This window comes from Ochotona princeps, chromosome 14 (genome assembly GCF_030435755.1).
Source record: "Ochotona princeps isolate mOchPri1 chromosome 14, mOchPri1.hap1, whole genome shotgun sequence".
In the NCBI taxonomy this organism is placed as follows: Eukaryota; Metazoa; Chordata; class Mammalia; order Lagomorpha; family Ochotonidae; genus Ochotona; species Ochotona princeps.
The window spans coordinates 51,512,516-51,535,237 of NC_080845.1; the positions used below are offsets into that span (position 1 = coordinate 51,512,516).

Consider the following 22,722-nt stretch of genomic DNA (forward strand, 5'->3'; position numbering starts at 1 on the left):
CCTCCCTTGTTTTGATGATTTCTTGTTTCCTATTGTGTGTGGGGCACTTCTGCTGTTGTTTTTCCAATTCCTGGAGGTGTGTGTTTAGTTCTTGTATTTGGCGCCTCTCTTGGGCCTTGACATGAGCTCCAATTGCGATGAGTTTACCCCGTAGCACTGCTTTGGCAGTGTCCCACACATTTTGGAATGTTGTGTTAGAGTTTTCATTGGTTTCCATAAATTTTTTGATCTCATCTTTAATTTCTTCTCTGATCCATTGTTCGTTTAATAGCATATTGTTCAGCCTCCAAGAGTTTCTGTATTTCCTGGGGCATTTTGAATTGCTGATTTCCAGCTTCATTCCATGGTGGTCTGAGAGGGTACATGGTATGATTCCTATCTTTTTGAAGTTATTTAGGTTTGCTTTGTGTCCTATCATGTGGTCGATCCTGGAGAAGGTGCCATGCACTGCTGAAAAAAATGTATAATCTGTGGCCTTAGGGTAAAAAATTCTATAAATGTCAACCAAGTCCAGCTGTTCTATTGTTTGTATGAGCTCTGTTGTTTCTTTGTTGAGTTTTTGTTTTGTTGATCTGTCTATTGTTGTTAGTGGGCTGTTAAGATCACCCACTATTATTGTGTGCATATCTATGTCTCCCCTTAAGTCCGTGAGTAATTGCTTCACGTAGCTAGGTGCGTTTGAATTTGGTGCATATATGTTCACAATGGTAATTACTTCCTGATGGATCAGTCCCTTCACCAATATATAATGTCCTTCCCTGTCCTTTTTGATGTGTGTCAGATTGAAGTCCACATCATCTGAAATTAAGACAGCTACCCCGGCCTTTTTTTCTCGTCCATTGGCATGAAATATCTGTTTCCAACCTTTCACTTTCAGCTTCTTCGAATCTCTTCTGGTTAGATGTGTCTCTTGTAGGCAACAGATAGTTGGGTGCTGTTTGATAATCCATTCTGTTAATCTATGTCTTTTGATTGGTGAGTTCAGGCCATTTGTGTTAAGAGTTAAAATTGAGAGGGAGAAGTAAGAGCTTTGAATTCAATTTTCCATGATCATTTTAACCCCTTGTATCTCCATGTACCTTGGCTGTTGCAATTTCTTTTTCCCAGTGCGTCCAGTCAGATTGATACCTGTGGTTTTCATTTGTTGCTTGATTGAGAGGATTTCACTGATTTTGTTTTTTTAGGTTGGTTGGCTGTTTCCTACATGTGCTCTTTCTCTAGTAATTTTGATTAGTTTGTCAATTAACATATTAGAGTATTATTACTGTGGCAACACAGTAAAGTCTCCAAAATAATCACACGAACAACCCAATGTACTGTGAAATGTACAGTGGAAAACCAACATAAAAGCCAAATCAGACTGTGACATTATTAGCAGATGATGTCTTAACCACAACAGCTATTTAAAAGGCAAACTAATGACTCATGAGAAGATCATTCAGATTTTGTGTGAGAGGGAAAATTTGTTTGCAATTGCAAGGGATTTTCACTAAATTTTAGTGTGCAATGCATGTGTCTGTATTTCCAGCACTGAATTAAAAGTTGCAGTCTGGGCATGCATAATCATTGCAGGACTCTTATGTCTTACAGCGTGTACAGAACCATTACAGGGAGGCCAGAGCTGCAAGGGACCTGGGCTCCTCTTGGCTGTGAGAGACTGAGTGCACAGATGTTAAAGATGTTTCTGGCTCCTTCCTCTTCAGTGACACAGATCCTGTTTGACACTTGTCACATTGAAATGCATGGCTCTTTGCACAGTGCCAATTTGCCAGACTAGAATATTTATTTCTGGTGGTGCTTCTAGTTCTTTAAAAGCAAAAAAAAAAAAAAGGGGGGGGGGCAGGGATAGGCTACTACCACAGTGAATTAATGAATGGATGAATAGATGAATTAGCAGTGAATTTGCAAGACTGTTCAGAGAAAGAATTTACTAGAATATGAGTTATCTACCTGGACTTGTCAGTTGGATTGTCATTCCTGCTTTACTCAGTAACAACTTATAAGTTCACGATTCCTCTCAAATAACTTGTGTCAGAGACACATAGCTAGGAAGTCCCTCTTGTCCCTGCGCTGTTTACTGCTTCTGAAGTGTCATTTTCTCCCACTTGACTAGACTGTGCCCCACAATCAGACAGCCTAAGAGCAGTCTTCAAATGATAAACGGCAGTGTTCCAGAAACTTAACTGCATGTGAAAGTACATCTTAGACATCATTGAAACTGCAAGTCCAAATAGCAAGAGGAATCATTGTGGGACAACCGAGATAGTGACAATCTTAAATAACTCTTTTATCCATGAATATGAGGTACCTCCCCATTTATTAAAGGGATCATGAGTATCCCTCCATTGGCTAGTAGATAAACTGGATTCAAATGGACATCACAAGAATTCCTAATTGATGTCCAAATTCGGGGATTAAGTGAAACAACATTAGCATACTGTTTTATTGTTTTGACTGACACATAAAACACATAAACAATGTCAGCTGTTATGGCATTATATAAATGTGGTTATATCTATTCCATTATTGTTTATTGTATCAGGATACACACTAAATATCACCTCACTGTCATTTATTTTAGTAATAATATTTTGTAGGAGAGAAAAATTAGAAAAATAAATGAAAAAAATATGAATCATGGGTCTCATTGTAGCCCTGATAATGAAGAGATATAATTTTCGCCAGTTAAAATATTGAGTGTTTTAGGAACCCAAAATTGTAGGAAACTGAGTTTCAGAGTACCAGGCACTTGGGATCAAAAAGTACTGAACATAATAAGTGAAATTTAGAAGATGCATTGGAAGGCATTAAAGTTATGCATATTAATTATAGTAAAAATAATTATAAGGATATACATTTGTACATTGCTTTGTAGCAGGCGATTAAGACTTTAAAAAGATAGAAATTTTAAGTGGTTTGGCAAAGACTTAATCAAAAGTCTCTTGTGGTTGCCTATAAGAATTTTCTTTTCTTTTTAATTATTTATTATTTAACTTCATTAATTACATTGTATTATGTGACACAGTTACATAGATACTTGGGTTCTCCCCCCCGCTCCCCATACCCTCCTACCATGGTGGATTCCTCCACCTTGTTGCATAACCACAGCTCAAGTTCAGTTGAGATTCCCCCATTGCAAGCATATACCAAACATAGAGTCTAGCATCTTATTGTCCAGTCAAGTTCAACAGCTTCTTAGGTATATCCTCTCTGGCCTGAAGACAGAGCCAGCAGAGTATCATCCCAGTCAATTGAAAGCTCCAACATACCATCAGCAAAAATTTACATCATTATGGAATTAATTGACATAGTAATGAGTAACCAATATGTTAAAAGTAAATGCGAGTTCCCAGCCACCTTCTGTGACCACCTCATTGACATTTCAATTTTAGTTTATACACAACATATAACATTCAAAACATAACATGTTATACATAAGATCATATCATCTTAAATTAAGGCTAACATGTGGTATTTAACCTTTTGGGATTGGCTCATTTCCCTTAGCATTATGGTTTCCAGTTTGGCCCATTTGGCCACAAAGAACTGCATTTTGTTTTTTTTAATAGCTGAGTAGTATTCCATGGAGTAGATGAACCATAGCTTTCTTATCCAATCCTCTGTTGATGGGCATTTTGGTTGATTCCATGTTTTTGCAATTACTGATTGTGCTGCTATGAGCATAGGAGTGCATGTTGGTTTCTCATAAAACAATTGTTCTGGATATATTCCTAGGAGTGCTATTGCTGGATCATAAGCAAGATACCATTCAAAATAACAGAGAAAAGTACGAAATATCTGGGAATAAATCTAACCAAAAATGTAGGTGACTTATTTGAAGAAAACTACAAACTACTTAAAAAAGAAATTGAACAAGACCTCAAAAGATGGAGTAACATCCCATGCTCCTGGATAGGTAAAATCAATATCATTAAAATGTCTATACTGCCAAAAGCAATATATACATTCAACGCAATCCCAATCAAATTGCCCAAAACATTCTTCATGGAACTGGAAACAATGATCCAAAGGTTCATCTGGAAGCACAAAAACCACGGATAGCTAGAACCATCCTGAAGAACAGGAAGTTAGCAGGGGGAATCACAGTTCCGGACCTCTGGACATACTATAGGGCAGTGGTTATCAAAACAGCGTGGTACTGGCACAAAGATAGAGAAGAAGATCAATGGAGCAGAATAGAAACACCAGAAGGAAACCCACACAGATACAGCCAAATAATCTTTGACAAAAAGACAAACGACAATCCAGGCAAATGGGAAGGTCTGTTCAATAAATGCTGTTGGGACAACTGGTTAATAGCCTGCAGGAACAAAAAAATAGATCCACATCTTTCAACATACACCAAGGTCAGATCTAAATGGATAACAGATCTAAACCTACATCCAGAAACCTTCAAACTTTTGGAAGAAAATGTTGGAAACATACTGCAACACTTAGGGGTAGGCCCTCACTTCCTAAAAAAGACTCCAAAAGCAGTAGAAATCGAGACCAAAATAAACAATTGGGACCTCATCAAACTAAGAAGCTTCTGTACAGCTAGAGAAACAATCAACAAAGTAAAAAGGTAACCCACAGAATGGGAGAAGATCTTCGCACACGACATAGGTGATAGAGGGCTGATCTCCAGAATATACAAAGAGCTACAAAACAACCAAAATGTCAAAACAAACAAGCCACTCAAGAAATGGGCACGGGAAATGGGCAAACACTTCACAAAGGAACAAACCCAAATGGCAAATAAACATATGAAAAAATGCTCAGGTTCCCTGGCAATAAGGGAAATCCAAATTAAAACATCAATGAGGTACCACCTAACGCCAGTAAGACTGGCCCACATGAATAAAAGCACCAACAACACTTGTTGGCGAGGTTGCGGGGAAAAGGGATCCCTACTCCACTGCTGGTGGGGCTGCAGGCTGGTACAGCCTCTATGGAAATCAGTATGGAGAATATTCAAACAACTCAAATTCAACATACCGTATGATCCAGCAATAGCACTCCTAGGAATATATCAAGAATTTTCTTTATAACTTTTAAAGGTTTTTACGGTGGATATTTTCTTATTTAGCATTTCATTAATAAATACCTTTTTTCCCCTCTAAAATGGGAATTAGGATTCTGAAGATCAGTGGTCTGTAAAGGTAATGATTTGAATATACAGAAATAATAAATGGGCTTTCACTTTCCGTGGATCCTCACCCTCATCCTTCTGTAGGTTCATCTCTCTCTCTTTCCTCCAGCTTTGGGTGAATGTGGTCCTGCAGGTTGTGTTTATACAACTCATCTTGTCTAAGGGGATTAAAAAGGACTAATCCAGTCTTGCTATATGATTGTATCATCCTAAAGGAAAGAGAAGAATTTTTCTCACTGATAATTCATCTGTTCTTATCTTTGTTCTTTTAGGCAATGATGAAAGTAAAGATACAAGGTGTGAGGCGCTTAGCTGGGAGGAGACAGTGGTTTTTTGAGGACTAGCAGTGTATTAAGTGTCTAAACCACATTCAAACCACATTCAAGTAGCAGAAGAATTTTCACAGAATCTTTAATCTGATACTTTTTTTTGCATTTAATAGGTATATAGATTCTAATAACAGTGACAAATATGAGATAACTACCAAAAAGCACTGATTGAGATTCCAAGGATCATTAGAACCAGTTAGAATTATTTCATTGAATTTTGCTTATTTAATATTTCATGAAATAATTCTTTATCTTTTTTTTTAAAGGATTGAGTGGAAAGAACCAGGGGAGATGTTGAGTTCCCATCTGATCACTCCCGAAATGCCCCCAAACAACTAGAGCTGGTCTATATGCAGAAGTTAAAATCCAGAAATGTCAACCAGGTTGTCAGCTTGGATAGCAAAGGCTCACATGCTTAGCCCATCTTCAGCTGCTTTCGCAGGCACATTAAAACAGTGCTGAATCTGGGAGAACAGCCTAGACTTGAACCAGCACTTGAATACAGGATGCTGGTATTGAAACTATCATATTGCAATTTTGGTTCCTGCATACTCCACTTTCATTGAGAATAGTATTAGTTTTCAGTTTTGCTGCTAAATTTATTAAATTCACATGTATTATGTATATTACCTATCTGTCTTTCCATTTGCACTAATATAAAAACTTTTTCCACAGTCATCAAAGACACATCATTTATCCTCGTTGACCAATAACCTTTGTATTGCCCTGTGTATTTCTCTTCACTATTGAAATACTACTGACTTCCACAAGCTTTATACATTGTTTTAGTAACTTGCAAGTACAATATATTCTTCTATAAGTATACTTATAGTTCATGGAAAATAAAAATAATGTATTTTTGGTAAGAAATGGTTAAATTATCTAATTATGCACAATTAATATGCCATCCTCATTCTACTACTTAGATTTTCAATTTTGCATGAAATGAGCAGATTTTCTCTTTTCCACCTGAATGGGCTAATGTCTTATGGAAAGCTAGTTGTATTTTTTTTTGCTTTGTCAATGTTTTGCTTTCAACTTTACATAAGAATCCAGGTGCATGCTTAAGGTATGTCCTCTGATTGTTTAGTTTTTCCTAGACTAATAAGAACATTTAAGCAGTAACTTCCTTAAGAAGTCACTATGTCTTTACTCCTGCTTATTACTTAGTACTTTTCACTCCTGGAACATTCCTTTTCTCACTCATTGAGTTAATTTACAATCAAGTAGTCCTGCAGAAAAAATAGAAAACCAGGTAGTGGTGGGGTGTGAAGGCAGTGCTGTAGCTAGATAATACTCTACTCTCTACTCTGGACCCTGGCATTCCACTGGCACTAGTTAGTGTTCCGACTGCTCCAATTCTGATCCAGCTCTCTGTTTATGCCTTGGCAGCAGCATAGGATGGCCCAAGGCCTTAGTACCTATGTTGGAAACCCAGAACAAGATTTTGGTTGTCAGCTGTATATCAATTTTATTTTGGCTGTCATGGCCATTTGGGAAGTGAACTGCTGGATGGAAGGTCTTCTCTCTCTGTTTAAATTACTTGCATTAACTCTTTCTCTGTAAAATCTTCCTTCAAATAAATAAAAAATAAATAAATCTTTTTTAAGAAGCAGATAGCTATCTTCCTAGCAGTTAATTTGTGTATTTTGTATGATGTATAAGTCTCATCAATATATATGTATGTATAAATTTAGGATTCTGAAAGCTGTTTTAAATTAAGGGCAAACATTTTTACTTTTATCCTCAATTTATTTTATTTTAAAGACTTATTTATTTTTATTAGAAAGGCAGATGTACAGAGAGGAGAAGAGATAGAGAGGAAGATCTTCTGTCCTCACCTGCTTTCCCAGGCCACAAGCAAGGAGCTGAATGGGAAGTGGAGCTGCCAGGATTAGAACTGGCACCTATATGGGATCCCTGCGCGTTCAAGGCGAGGACCTTAACTGCTATGCTTGCTTCCTGCTTATGTCCTTGGAAAGCAGCAGAGAATGGCCCTAGGCCTGCATCCACTTGAGAAACTTGGGAGAAGCTGCATCCCCATGGATGGGACCCTGCATCCACATAGGAGACCCAAAAGAAGCTCCAGACACCTGGCTTCAGATAGGCTCTACTCTGGCTGTTATAGCTACTTGGAGAGTGAACCAGCAGATGGAAGATCTTTCTCTCTTTCTTCCTTCTCTTTGTAATTCTGTCTTTCAAAGAAAAATAAGTAAATCTTAGTGCTGGTTCTAATCCCAAAAGCTCCAATTCCCATCCAGCTCCCTGCTTGTGGCCTGGAAAAGCAGTCCAGGATGATCCAAAGCCTTGGGACCCTGCACCTGCATCAGAGACCTGGAGGAAGTTCCTGGCTCCTGGCTTTGGATCAGCGCAGCACTGGCCATTGCGGCTCATTTGGGGAGTGAATCATCAGCCGGAAGGTCTTTCTCTCTGTCTCTCCTCTGATCTGCTCTGTATATCTGAGTTTGCAATTGAAATAAAAATAAATCTTTAATAAAAATATAGATAAATACATACTTTTATTTTTATTTTAATTTATTTTTATTTGAAAAGCTGGTTTACAGAAAGAAGGAGAGAAAAATCTTCAGTCTGCTGGTTGACTTCCAAAATTACCCTAACAGCTGGAGCTATTTGCAGAATACCTTGCTTTTCTTCAAAACTGGCATTTGGCAAGAAAGACAAAGGCAGGAGAGACCACAGTGTAATTTCCAGTGCTTTTTGAAACTGTCCTGGCATGGAAAGTAGGAATGAGCCAGTAACATCCAATTACTGCTGTACACTTTTAGAATAGGTAGAGATCTTTTAGTCATCATGATATCTTCATGCATAGCTTAGCTACACCAAGAGATGAAATGAGTGTGAGCAGGACAGTTACCACTTAATTTATTTCTTTACCAGTTAGTTTATTCATAGCTACCAGTTAACTTATAAAATTATTTGTCTTGGTCTGTTTTCTGTTGCTAAACTATAATATCTGATATTTGATAATATATGAAGAAAGGTAGTGTATTTGGCCAGATTCCGGCTACTGAGAATTCTAAACAGCGTGTCAATCTCCTGGCCAAATCATAACATGAAAGAGATCAGAAGAAGAAATGATTGTGGGCAAAACAAAATTGGTCACCTTGCTATTTAAAAACGTTTCTCTAAATTTAAGCTAGTGCCTTGAAATTATTGCAAACCCGGGAGATGTATATTAAGTTCTTCTCAGAGAATAGTATCCCCATGACTGAAAATACTTGTGAAAGATTCTGTAATCTTTCAATACTGTAACATATGATAAAACTGTGCACATTTTTATGAAGTATGAAATTTTATATAATTTGTGTGTTCTTAGCACCAGCCCCATTATCTAATTTTAGAACATTTCATCATTCAAAAAAATGTTGTATGTATTAGCAATATTATCCTGCAATCCTTCTGTCCTTCATTCCTTGAAAAATGTTATTCCACTTTCTGTTTCTATAGAAGGTATTTCTGTCTAATATCCAAGAAATAATTGAAATCTGAAATGATTCCTCATGATTATAGGATCTACATTCCTCCTGTTTGATCCATTTTCTTCAGAGTTTGGGAGGACAAGTAGGGTCAGGTAGCCTTATATGATACAAATTATACAAGAGAGATAGATGTTCGGTTTGTATGACAGCTAGAATTGGAAGGAAGAAGTGGGATGAAATACATGCTGCTTACATTCAGCAACATTGCTGGACATTGCTCACCCCACTTCCGTAAGTGAGCTTTTTCCAGAATGAAATTTCAACTCATTCCAGCTGAACAGGAGTCTAAAGCTCTTGCCTTCTGCAGAGTAAGGCAAGCTTGCCAATTTTGAGATGATTAGAAGTTTCAAAAAGTACTAAAACCAGTTATAGTCTTTGAAGATTTTAAAGGCTAATTAAGATCATGAAAATAAGAACCCTTGTAAGAGATTATAGCCTGCATTGACAGAATATCTGGCAGCTTTTCAAAGTGATATGATGATATGCAATCATTATATATCATTATATATGATATTAGTAACCAGAACATAAAATCTATGAGAACACACCATATTTGTCTAATTAATCCCTTCCTCCTCATATTGCTGTGTGGTAGTGTCTAGTAAATAGCTCAAAGAACATGTTGAATGTGTGAATTGCTTACTAAACACATTATTTACTCTTTTATTGTTATGCAACTAATTTAAACTGAGTAATCAGAGGAGGGATTGATGATAGTCCAAAGAGACATCACTCCTTGTCACTGTCAGTCTCTCAGGGTTTAAGTTTTGTGCTGTGTGAAGTGCTCTAGGTCCTGAATGGCTTCAACTATTGTTGACGTAAAGTAAAATCTAGCACTTACATGGAGGGAAGTTTAGTTCTTATGTGTCTATCAAATGGTGTGTGTGTGTGTTTGTGTGTGTGTGAATGATTGCAGTATTTTGGTGTTTATTACTTATTAAGAGTTTATAACGTGGAAGATTTTATTGCAATAGTTTATACTTTTCCCCAATGTGCTGCCAACATTATGACTTGTGTTTCTAAGGTAATAAGCTTACTAGTATTTTTGAAGTAAAAAATATTTTAATTTTCTCTTTTATAATTTCTTTTTATCATATTTTCATTTAATTTCACAATTACATATTTGCCACTCAACTAGGTAAAGATAACAAAAAACTGGCAAGAGGAAAATAATAATAGCAGGACGGACTACAAAAAAGAACTATGTTTCACTAGGAACCATAAACGAAGGCTTTACATAACAGTAAAATCTTGCATCTACAGGTTTACATTTTTCTGCCTGTATTTATCACTTATTAGAGAAAACATACTAGTCTTCCTATCCTGGCTTATTTTACTGAGAATAATAGTTTCCGATTGTGTCCATTTAGTTGCAGAAGGAAGTATTTAATTATGTTTGTGCAGCTGAGAAGTGTTCCGTCCGTCATGGACATGCACCACATTTTCTTCATCCAGTCTTCCAGTCATTATCATCTCGGTTGATTTTAGCTGTGTTTGACTAAGTTGCTGTAAACACAGGGTACGTGTGTGCACGTTCTAAATGCACAGGAGGCTTTGCAGTTTTCCATGAAAGCACTTCTGATATCCTACATGAAAGTGGTATACGACATAAAATTTACATATTCATAATTACACCTTCCAAAGTTTACGAACACAAAGTCTAGAAATTTACACATCTGATTAATGGTATGAAATTTCAATTTAACATTTAATTGAGCTTGACCCTGAGGGGCTGTCTTATTTAAAAGTATTCAGTGTGTTGGAGTTGTAAAATTAGAAGGTTTTTTTTTTTTTTTAATGTATTTGCTGTCTTTTTTTTTTAAGATTTACTTAAAATCAGGGTACAGTCACATCTGCTTTATGAAGTTAAAATCTTAAGTTTCTAAATTGACTAAGGCAAATGTGTAATATATTTTACATTTCTTCTCATTATCAGCGTCTGTATTTCTGCTAAGTCTCAATGTGAAGTAGATCAGTTTTGATTGAAACTCAGCTATGTCACTTTTTTTTTAATCACGTTTCCCTCACTCCACTATCCCACCTCTGGTATACTACACTCTCACCCTGCACTGTCTTCATTACTCTTCTCAAAGACATAATTTAAATCCACGGCAAAGTAACAGTTTTAATTTGCCACTAATCATAACAAGTAACATAAAAATTATGAAAATTAAAGAAGTTCCACAGGAAGATCTACATGAGCTTAAAAAACAGCTCAATTTTCTTTGCCTGTTACGAAGTAGAAAGTTAGCTATTGAAATTAAATAAGGGGGGCCCCAGCGCCATGGCCGAGCAGCTAAAGTCCTCGCCTTGAACACACCAGGATCCCTTATGGGCACTGGTTCTATTCCCGGCAGCCTCTTTTCCCATCCAGCTCCCTGCTTGTGGCCTGGGAAAACAGTCGAGGATGGCCCAAAGCCTTGAGACCCTGCACCTGCATGGGAGATCTGGAGGAAGTTTCTGGCTCCTGGCTTCAGATCGGCACAGCACTGGCCATTGCAGCCACTTGGGGGGTGAATCATTGGACGAAAGATATTTGTCTCTGTCTCTCCTCCTCTCTATATATATCTGACTTTGCAATAAAAATAAATAAATCTTAAAAAGAAATTAAGTAAGTGAATACATTATAAATGATAGGTACATTATATATTTAATAAATGTATATTATCATATTCTGGCTTATGGTGATTGGGATTCTGATTTTAATATTATGTTGGATTTACATTCCATGATATATTAATGGTAAGGTTTATTTAGGGGGATTGCTTCAGGGCACTGTTAGTTTCTGTTGTTTTAATTGAAAATGTGAAAAAATTTGTTTCTTTTTTTTTTTAAGATTTATTATTATTGGAAAGCCGGATATACAGAGAGGAGGAGAGACAGAGAGGAAGATCTTCCATCTGATGTTTCACTCCCCAAGTGAGCTTCAATGGGCCGGTGAGCGCCAATCTGATGCCGGGAACCAGAAACCTCTTCTGGGTCTCCCACGCAGGTGCAGGGTCCCAAAGCTTTGGGCCATCCTCGACTGCTTTCCCAGGCCACAAGCAGGGAGCTGGATGGGAAGTGAAGCTGCCGGGATTAGAACCGGCGCCCATATGGGATCTTGGTGCGTTCAAGGCGAGGACTTTAGCCACTAGGCCACGGCGCCGGGCCCGAAAAATTTGTTTCTAACACATACGATTTTATGAGTATTCACAGAGTTGGAATGAATTAAATTGTAAAAATCTTATTTGTATTTTTAAATAATTCAAGTTTTTTTTTGCAAATCTAGTAAACTTTAATATTTGTTATTATTTAACTCTAATTTTATTATTAATTCCATAAATTTAGATTTCCAAAATACTTTAAATTGAACTATCCTCTCTCCCCGCATCAACTTGACCTTCCTGCAGAAATTAAACCCATGGCAGAAAAAATTATCTTTTAAATAGCATAGATACCATTGATCTTAGATGTCTATATTGAATGTTTCCAAATACCAAGTTGCATATACATTCAGTGGTGGGACCAATTTATCAAAAAAGAAAATTCTGACTCAGTTAAGCCTGCATTATTTTGACAGCCATAGAAATTGAAATCTGAAGCACTACTTTTTGACATGAGTTTGAGCTGTTGAAACTAAAGGCTGTAAATAATGTATTTTGAAGTTTACTTCTTTGTCTTAGCTTATGTGGTTTCTGATATGTGTTCCTCACTAGACAGCTTATACAAATGAAGGAATTCCATTTGAAAAAAATCACTTAAGTAACTCCTATGTGAAATAAAATTTCCCGGAAAGCATCATGCCAGTGTCATTGACATTTCAGTAAGTTCTACTTTATCAAAATTCTCACATCCAAAAATATTTATGTACAACATGTTGAATTGTCCACTTCCTATTCAACTATTCCCACACTGAGTAGCCTTACCTGAATCAAGACTCACACATCTTTGAGAGAGGTAAATTAAAGTTAGAAGAAATTTTATTGCTGCATTGACCTTTACAATGCCTGAATTAACTTCTCTGGCTGGGACATGGCCTTGGAAACCAAGCTACCAAATGTGTTCAATATGATTTTTGGAATCCTTGAACTTAACATATGGTCAGTGACTTAAAATCTACGTGCTCAACATGTTCAACTAGGGCAGCAGCTCTGTAATAGGAACAAAAATGTCCTTTGCACTTACAGTTAATATCTAAATACTCATTTCCTAATATACACATGCATTCTACATTTAACTAGTAGATATAAATCTCGTTATGTTCCTTTTATGTTGAAATTTCATGATTCATTTAACTGGCAATTTAAGATTGCAAATATGCAATCACAGTGCCTAATGTAGTAATCTAGCACCCAATAGCACCAAAAATTCATTTCTGCATTATAACATAAAAAGCTTCAGACCTGTATTCAAATTTTTGAATAATATAACAATTATTTTTGTAAAGGTCTCTAAGAAACTAGTATAATGGTGATTTCTTCAGAGACATATTGATTCTAACAGTCCACCTTTTAGTATTTTGCAAAATTTAACTTGCTGTGCCTTTTTGATGTAAAGCTAGTGATTACAATAGGATCATTCTTGGGAGAGGGTTATTGATGAACCCAGTACGAAAGGAGAGCTCCTGACATCCTGAGGACACCTCTTATTCTCCTGGGAGTAAAGGATGAATGTGTTGCTAGAAGAATGAACCTGGCAGGTTCAAAAGCTGTAACCATGTGCTCTGGATGTCATAAACCAGCAGTAAAGAAAAATCCATGTGAGGCTGGTGAAGTGCCAACCAACATGGGAATGGAAATACTTGAAATGATGGCTAGTTACAGAGGAAAGCACAATGGAATTAGAATAAAGCACCCCAGGGTACAGTCAAATGTACACCCTTAATTAACTCATTGATTTTTGCCAAGACAATCTCAGCGAGCATTTATTATTAAAAATGTTGTTGCACACATTAACTTCAATTTGCAAAAAAAAACTGCAACGTATTTTAGTATGTACCTCTATCACTCTGTGGTAATAACACCTTTCCTCTAACATTTCATGGAAGGACACTACAAACATTTTATGTCACCTCAGTAGTGGATCGCTTTGGTGTCAGCTTAATTTTCATTATTCACAATCCTTCTTCCGAGTTAAATGGCCTCCTTACATAATTCTGGTGGGAACCAACTGAACCATTTTTGTAACAGACACTTGAGCAAAGTACGTCCTCTAAAACACACTGACCATTAAGACACTGATGTAATAGATTGAGCCACTTTGAAGTTTTTCTCTTAGTTTCTGCATAGAAATGTGTATCACACAGTAGAACACCTGCTCTGCCCAATGTTTAGGTGTTTTCTAAAGGTTTCACATGACTACTAATTTCTGTTTAGTGGACAGAGATTGTATCTTCAGATTGCTTTTTTTGTTTACACAGCGCTATGCCACTTAGAAGGAAGTACATTTATGGGATTAATACTGTTTATTGGTTAGCAAAATGACAGTAAATCAAAGCCAGTGTCAACCATAGAGTAGTTAAACATCTTAAAAATTTTTAGATATTGGGCCCGGCATGATGGTGTAGTAGTTAAAGTCCTCACCTTGCATGCGCTGGGATTCCATATAGTCTCCGGTTCTAGTCCTGGTGGCCCTGCTTGTGGCCAGCTCTCTGCTTGTGGCCTGGGAAAGCAGTCCAGGACGGCCCAAAGCCTTGGGACCCTGCACCTGCCTGGGAGACCTGGAAGAGGTTCCTGGCTCCTGGCTTCGGATTGGCTCAGCTCCAGCCATTGCAGCTGCTTGGGGAGTGAATCATCAGACAGAAGATCTTCCTTTCTGTCTCTCCTCCTCTCTGTATATCCGCCTTTCCAATAAAAATAAATAAAATTAAAAAAATGTTTAGATGTTGAATATAAACCATGTAATACTATTCAGCTTCAAAATTTAGATCTAAAATTTGTATTGATGGAGACTGTTACATTTTTTTTATTGAAACAGATTAACGGATAAAAATAAAAGTATACTATAATCACATACATACATTTGATTAAATGTACAAGTGCATATTCATACGTGTATTCTCTGAAATATTATATGCACAATGCATTGTGCTTGTACATTATTCATTATCCAAAATCTTACAATAAAAAAGGAAAGTAATAAGAGAATACTAAAGAAAGTTCATGAAAAAGTGGAATTAAGCACATTTTGGTACAAATATTTTTTGATTATTATACTTCTTTCATAACATATATTTCCATGAAACTTGAATATTCTCCCATATACATGGATTCCAAATGTCGTTTATACTAAAATAAACAGCTTTCAATCATCATCCGCAAATGTGTTGAAGTTTCCCCATGTTTTCTACTTATGTATTAGCCTGCATTAGGTAGCTGAAATTAAAGTGATTCAAACCACAAAGATTCGATGTGATCTGTTAAACTTGCAATGCTGCTTCAGATAAATATTAATAAGTTTTTGTCAGGATCATGTACATTAACATCCATAAATTTTCATATTACTGAATCACTCAACAGCATTTCTTGGTTACTGAATCAAATTTGAAAAGCAGTACTAACATTACTTTTTGGTGATTTTTTTTCCTTAGGTCTCAGGGTGGTGAGCTTCTTTGAATTCACAACCTGTGAGCTCATGGTAAGATTATAACTAATATACTTGTTTTGAAGGAATTTTTATTGTGCTTCTTTGATAGTGTCCAAATGTTTAAGGTAAGTGATATTTTATACCAAAATATTGATATTTGGAGTAGAATATATTAATATAATTATTTGAATAGTGTATGAAAGATTTTTAAATGATTTTGAAAGTGTGGTTCAGAAAGGAACGAATGGTAATATCGTGAAATATTTTTGAACATGAATGACAATTTTTTATTTTAAATTTTGCATAGTCAGGTATTTTGGATACCAATTATTAGAGACAATGAGATATTTTAAAAAAAAACTTACTTTATCACCTGTCAAGGAATATCAAAATGGTGTTTATGAAATTTTGATTCTTCATCTTTTATTGAAAGTAAAATAAGTAACTATGTGAATAAAATGGTAAGAGACAAAAAAACAGCTTCTAAGGCAATCTACATTATTGAATTGCTAATTTATTTATTTTGATTGATTCTATAGCAGTTGTTAAGCATGTAGATTTTGGTTGTAAAAATAATAGACTACTCCAGAGTATGTATACATATTAGCTTATCTGTGTTGTTAAATCAATGAAGCTAATTTTTGCTCTGCAAGTCTTTATAATTTATCTGTTCCTTGAGAGTAAATATGAAAAGGGTTCATTTTATAATCTGTATTTAAAATGAAGATAATATGAGTATTTTCTATTTGATTAAAATTGCATCCTTTCCAATACAGATATTTAACTATGACTGTTCATTTGTTGAAACTTCTTGAAGATGATTTAAATTATTAAAAGCAATAATCATCTCTAGGAGCTATAAGATGTACTTTTTGGGGTTAGCATTTTATACATAAACTCAATGTGGACTTATCAAAAAATCATATGGAAAGAAGGGAATATTTTTCATTTCTACTGGGACACTTTTACAGATATTTTGAGATAATTTTTGATAGATTATGTATGCGTGGTAATTATTTTGTATATTTTAATTTGTACATTTTATTTCCCAAATATACTTGAAAGTGTTCATACACTATTTTAAATTATAAAATGTAACAATGTTTCCAAAATTCCTATGTTACTTTTCAATGTTCTTCTGTAAATATAGATACCATAAATTATTCATATCTGAGGTACACAGTCTCAGTGAATTCAAGCAATGAATAACTTACCACAACCAGCATTCACATCAATTAAAATAAATAAATAAATAAAATGTGGAAAGAGGTTGGAGCCCCATTACTCTTCTCTAGTTGCTCTGCTCACAGAACATCAATAATGTCTGGACTTCCAAGAATACAGGTTTCTTTTTTCACATATTATAAATAACAGTATACAGTGATTATAAATTTCTTTCATTGCCTCAACACTATGCTTGAAAGACTGTTATATGCCTGGGAAACCAATTTCTTTTAATTTTGTGTAGTGTGTAAGTAGGTGGGTTTAACCAACTATTGGTGGGTACCCTCAAACATTAATGGCAAATGAATAACTTGCAGACTTTAGCTTTTATAAATAGTGGTGGTGTGGATATTAGATATTTGGAAAATATCTATATTAAATGCAAACTATGTATTCTGTTTAGTACATATAGAGAGTTCACCAAATTGTATTACAGGAGCAGTATGTCCTGAGAGCAGGGTATGAGAAGGCATGCATACCATGTAGTCATCAACTGTTAAAATTTTTCAGTCTTCTAGCTTGAATCATTGGAGTACATGTATAAGGATAGTTTAATTTGAATATCTTAATGACTAATATAAACACTTATTTTATTCTTATCTTGAAGATATGCTCTCTCTTTGGGGCTGTTTTATTTCTTAGACCTTCTTGGAGTATCTGTTCCTTTTTGTTGCATTATAGGAATTCTACACATAGATGGTGAGATCCTGAAAAACTCACAGAAAAATGAAATTTAACAAAAATCTGAGTTTTTCATGGACTTTTTTTCATGACCCTTCTAATCATCCAGTCACTTGCCATCAGGAGCACCATCATTTTTTGAGTGTCTGTGTGTATACATATTTCCAGTAGACAATTTAAAACTGACCCAGAAGATTTGATTATTACTAAAATGCCAAGATTTTTGCAAATTTCATAAACTGCTACAGGAAAGATATTTATACTATTTAACAAAAGCAAAAATATAATGCAGTTATTTTTTCATGTGTCTGCTGATCATTTAAATTTCATTTTTTAAAAAAGACCTATCCATAACTAGATTGTTTTATGTGACTTCTGAGCCACTTATGTATTGTAGGTATTAATCTTCTATCAGATATATACCACACAAATATAGTCTCAGATTCTGTTGATTGCTTCTTTACTTTAAGAGTTTACTTTGCTGTGCAGAAGCATTTTAGCTTTATGTAATCCCATTTGTTTGTGCTTGTTTTTATTGCCTGTACTTCTAGGGCATTATCCATCGTGTCTTTGTTAAAGCCAATGGTTTGCAGTTCCCCATGTTGTCCTCAGATCTTAGGTTTGGCTCCTTAATCTACATGAATTGATTTTTGCATAGGACATTAAGAAGTTTGTTCTACACACAACTGCCTGCAAACACACAGTTGTCCCACCACCATTTCTTACACAGAGAATCCTTTGTCGGGAAAGATATTTTAGCTTGTTTATCAAACATTATTTGGTTGTAACTTTTTGGATTACTTTCTAAGTTTTCTATTCTTATCTATTGGTCCACATTTTTTTCTGTGCTAGTTAGTGGCTGTTTTGATTAAAACTGCCTAAAAATACGTGTTGAAATCTGATATTGTAATGCCTCTGGGTTTGTTCCATTATTTATGACTGCTTTGGCTATCCAGGATCTCTTGTGTTTCCATGTGGATTTTCGAATTGGTTTATCTGGGTATGAGAAGCATGTCCTTGATAGTTTGATTGGGAGCATATCGAATCTGTAAATTGTTTTAGGTAATATGCAAAAAAGTCCATTACTTTTGTAATTTTCATTGTCAAGATAGCTCACACTCTTAGTTAATTGTATCCCAAGAAATTTAAATATTTTGTAGATGTATATGGGAGTCATCTTACAAATTCTTTCTCATTCATTGCATTGATTGTGTACACCAGTGCTATTAATTTTCGTGTGCCAGTTTTATATACTACAACTTCGTCAAAACTTTTATGAGTTCCAATAGTCTTACTTTAGCCTTTCTCCCCCGTGTATGGGATCATACCATCTGCACACAGTCATAATTTGACTCTCATTTCTAATTTATATGCATTTGATTTCTTTTTTGTGCCTAATGGTCTGGCTAGTGCTTTGAGAAATATATGGAATCCTAATAGTGAGAAGGAGCATTCTTGCCTAGTTTCAAATGTTAGTGGAAATGCTTCTTGCTCTCCCCATTTGATATTGTGCTTGATGCTAATGTGTCATCTATTGCCTTGATTGTGCCTTGATGTATTCTTTCTACATTTAATTCTTTATCATTTTATCACAAATCAAATGATTCCTCTGCATCTACTGAGCTAATAATATGGCAATGTTCATTAGCTTAATGCCACTTATATTTTTGAGACAAAGTCATTATGTAAGGATTAATGGATCAATTTGATAAAAAATTATTCCTTTAGTATGTACATAGAGTCCAGTACGTGAAACATGAGGAGTGGGTTTGAGAGAGAGTAGCAGAAAATTGAAAGAATGTTTAGGTGTTTGAAGCATAATATGCATAACATAAAGGGGCAGGGAGTGAGACAGATCTTTGATTGAACTCAATATCTACTTTTCCCAAAATATGATACCTTGGCATAATGAATGTTTTGAACTGGAGGAATTTCAGCAACAAGTGTGATCAGGAAGGACATTATGACCTTTCCCAGGTATGTTCTCTCCCTGTAGTTGGAGAAGTAGATCATCCTCATCTTGGAGGATGAAGGAATACCAAGAAGAATCTAAAAGCAGAGGCTTTGCTGAATGTCTCTCTCTTTCCTACATGTAAACACATACTTCCAAGTCTCTCCAATATCAATCAAACCTAGAATTGAAATACTTAGGTTTAGCTGCTTTCTTCTAATTCCTTATGAAAGTCATATCAATTAGATGTTGGTGCATATAATGCAGTTTTTTTTTCCATATTAACTTGTGTCTTGTTGTAGTACATCAGGCAAGAACTCAGAAATATGGGAAGAAGTTATTTTTCCTCACCATGTACCTTATAGATTATGATAAAGTACTACATTTTATTTTGGATGCCCTAGGAAGCCACTGCATGCTTTCAAGCACACATGGATATTATTTTTTGTATCATTTAAGATATGTACCATTTGGGAAATGAATTAGTAGGAAGTCAGACTACATGTGGGAAGATGTTTGGAAAGAGGTACTTTAGGCTTTTCAAACAGAGATGTGTTTTTCTGTTCTACAATGAAAAACGTTGCATAGATTTGTAATCTATACTACAGGGTAGGACCAAGAGAACTTAAGTCATTGGATATAGGATGTCAGAGAAAAACAGCAGCAAGCATAGCTTCCCTGCTTGAGTAGCTGATTGTGCATTTAAATATGCATTGGCAGGATGGGATTGATTTGTAGATTCTAGTGAGAAAATAATTCCATTTAGGATGAAGAATATATTGTCTATGTATTTCTAATCATTGTGATATTTGCAATTCTTACTCTGAGTGAATATCAAAATGAAGTAGAAATGAGGATTCAATTCTGGATCATCAGAGAATTCCGAAAAGCAGATGTTTTGGCATTGCTGTTTTGTTGCTAACAGTCCTATTTTCTTTGTGTGTGTGTGTGTGTGTGTGTGTAGAAACAAAAAAAGGACATGTAGCCTTATCAAAATGTCAGCATTCTATAGAAAATACTGTGATTAACCTTATATTTAATCCAATAAATTCTGATAGTTTTGGATTAAAACAATTAGTTTTTAGTGAGTTTTGGGCAGAATATAAAGTGTAGTAAAGTGTGTAGAATTATAGAAACAATTGACAAAAACAGGGAGAAAGATAATGTAAGTGGGGAAAGAATTTCGATCCATAATATGATTTCCAAATGCCAAATGCAAAACAAAATACAAACTGGGGGGGGGGGGTTGAAATTCAGTGAAGTAAGTGGAAATTGAACGATCTGTGTAACCTGTGTCATCGCCACTGTTTTCTCTAGAAGACTACTTCAGGAAAACTGGCGAAAAAACAAACAAAATAGAACAGTTTGCCTCCTTTTATTAACTTTCAAAGATGTTTATATCCACCCTCTTTCTCAAAATTAATACATGGGAAACCAAAATTGAACTTCCATTGCTTATGTTTGGGAAAGAGGGAAAATTGCCTGCCATGCAGTTGTGTTGTATCAGGAAATTCCTGCTGTCTTCTTTCTCTCATTTAATAGCACAAACATACCATTCTGTCCATTCTTCTGCAACATTAAATATAACCTGCTTTCCAACATGCATTACCTTATAAATAGACCTTTGGCATTATTCTTGTGTTTAGTCATTTCTCCTAAGCAAAACAGATGCTTATATAATAAAACAAGCTAAATGTCACCTACTTTGAGGAAATCGAAGAACTGTCAAATTCAAAGAGATATGAATTTTTATCTAGTATATTACTAATTATAATGTTCAGATCAGTATGCAGCATTTAGCCATGATTTATTGATGCAGAAAACTTGTCTGTTAATTTTGTAACTTATCATTCAAGGAGCTTCCCATTCTTGTAAGAACCATACTCTACATTAGAAAGAAAACAATCACAATATGGTAAAATAAGAAAATGCAAATTTATATCAGATCTTTCATCTATTACATATATTGAATGTTTAAACTCAACTAAATAAGGTTATTGAAAATATATTGCACTCTCTTATCACATATTAAGTGATGTAAAATGTATAGTATTTTATTTGGACGCATAATTATTGCCAAAATGCAAATGTGTTATTTTAAATATAAACCATTGTGGAATATGCATTCATTTTAACTACTGTGTCATTTTTCACTGTTGTGGGTTAAAGGAGAGCTACTTTCATGACAAATAATTCATTATCCTCAAATGAATTTAAGAACAAAATTCTTTGTTGAATTCAGACATAAATATATTTTAACATTGAGAATTTTCTACATGTAAGACTAAAATATGTTCACATATATTTTAGCCCATAACTAAATTATATTAAATTATGATATCAATATTTTCCTGGATCCCTGCTTCTTTTGCCATACTATTCACCACATACAACAATCTATACAATTTAACAGGGAAAGAGATGTTATAAATTGGGAGGGCAGCTATAAACATTGAAAAAATGTATTATTATACCAAATAAATAACAACTCATGGACTATATGAGGCTAATTCTCTCCATAATCCTGCTATGCTGAGAATTGTGTGGGATGGTCGAGATAGTAGTACTGACAACCAGAAGCTCCTCTTTCATTAAGTAAAGACAGCTTGGTTCTCTTTTGAACTTGTAAATTTTAAAAAGTGAGTCTTTTGCCCTAGATGTACATTCTAGAAAACGAATTTGTGTGAAGTAGATTATCTCCCTGAAAATGCTGTATGTAGAAACACACTTGATAAAAGTGCTTCTCAGTTTGATAACTCTGGAATCATGCATTAAAATATTAAAATCACGCTTTATTTTTTAGCGAATCAATACTGAAATTCAAACAAAAGTCTTTTGAGTTTTACCTTTTTTATCCTATTACTACTAGGTATATCATTTCATTTAGACTTCCCTCATTCACTATAAGTATATAAATCTGTTAGAAAGATTACTGTGGTATGATTTTAATCTATTCAACATAATAAGCATGTTTATCATTGGAAACAGTGATGTGAATTTTGTACCATTTTTCCAAAATTGGCTATAAATATGAAATATATATATATTACACACTTAATATTCCTATTATCCAATTATTAAAGGCAAATTCTTCAGGTTAATAAATTTAAATATTACATGTGGATTTCCAGTGATTCTTACAAGTATTCTTAAGTGAGGAATTCAACTTCTTTTTCTAATGTAAATTTCAAGCATGGCAGGTAAAATGTTATGAAAAAAAAGCTTACCATGCAAAATTGTTTTGAATATCATTACTACCGCATTTGCCCACGCATGAAATAGAGATATAACTACTACATTTTCAGGTCAAACCATAGA

General features: G+C 34.9%; 1 protein-coding gene across 1 annotated transcript in view; it reads left to right on the forward strand.

Moving 5' to 3' along the window:
- Positions 1-22,722, forward strand: part of PTPRD (protein tyrosine phosphatase receptor type D) — a 1,483,320-nt gene that overhangs the window by 298,659 nt on the left and 1,161,939 nt on the right. Inside the window, exon 4 of the mRNA XM_058672196.1 lies at positions 15,553-15,599. The gene's annotated coding sequence lies outside the window, so the exon portion shown is untranslated. The remainder of the gene's footprint in view (positions 1-15,552; positions 15,600-22,722) is intronic.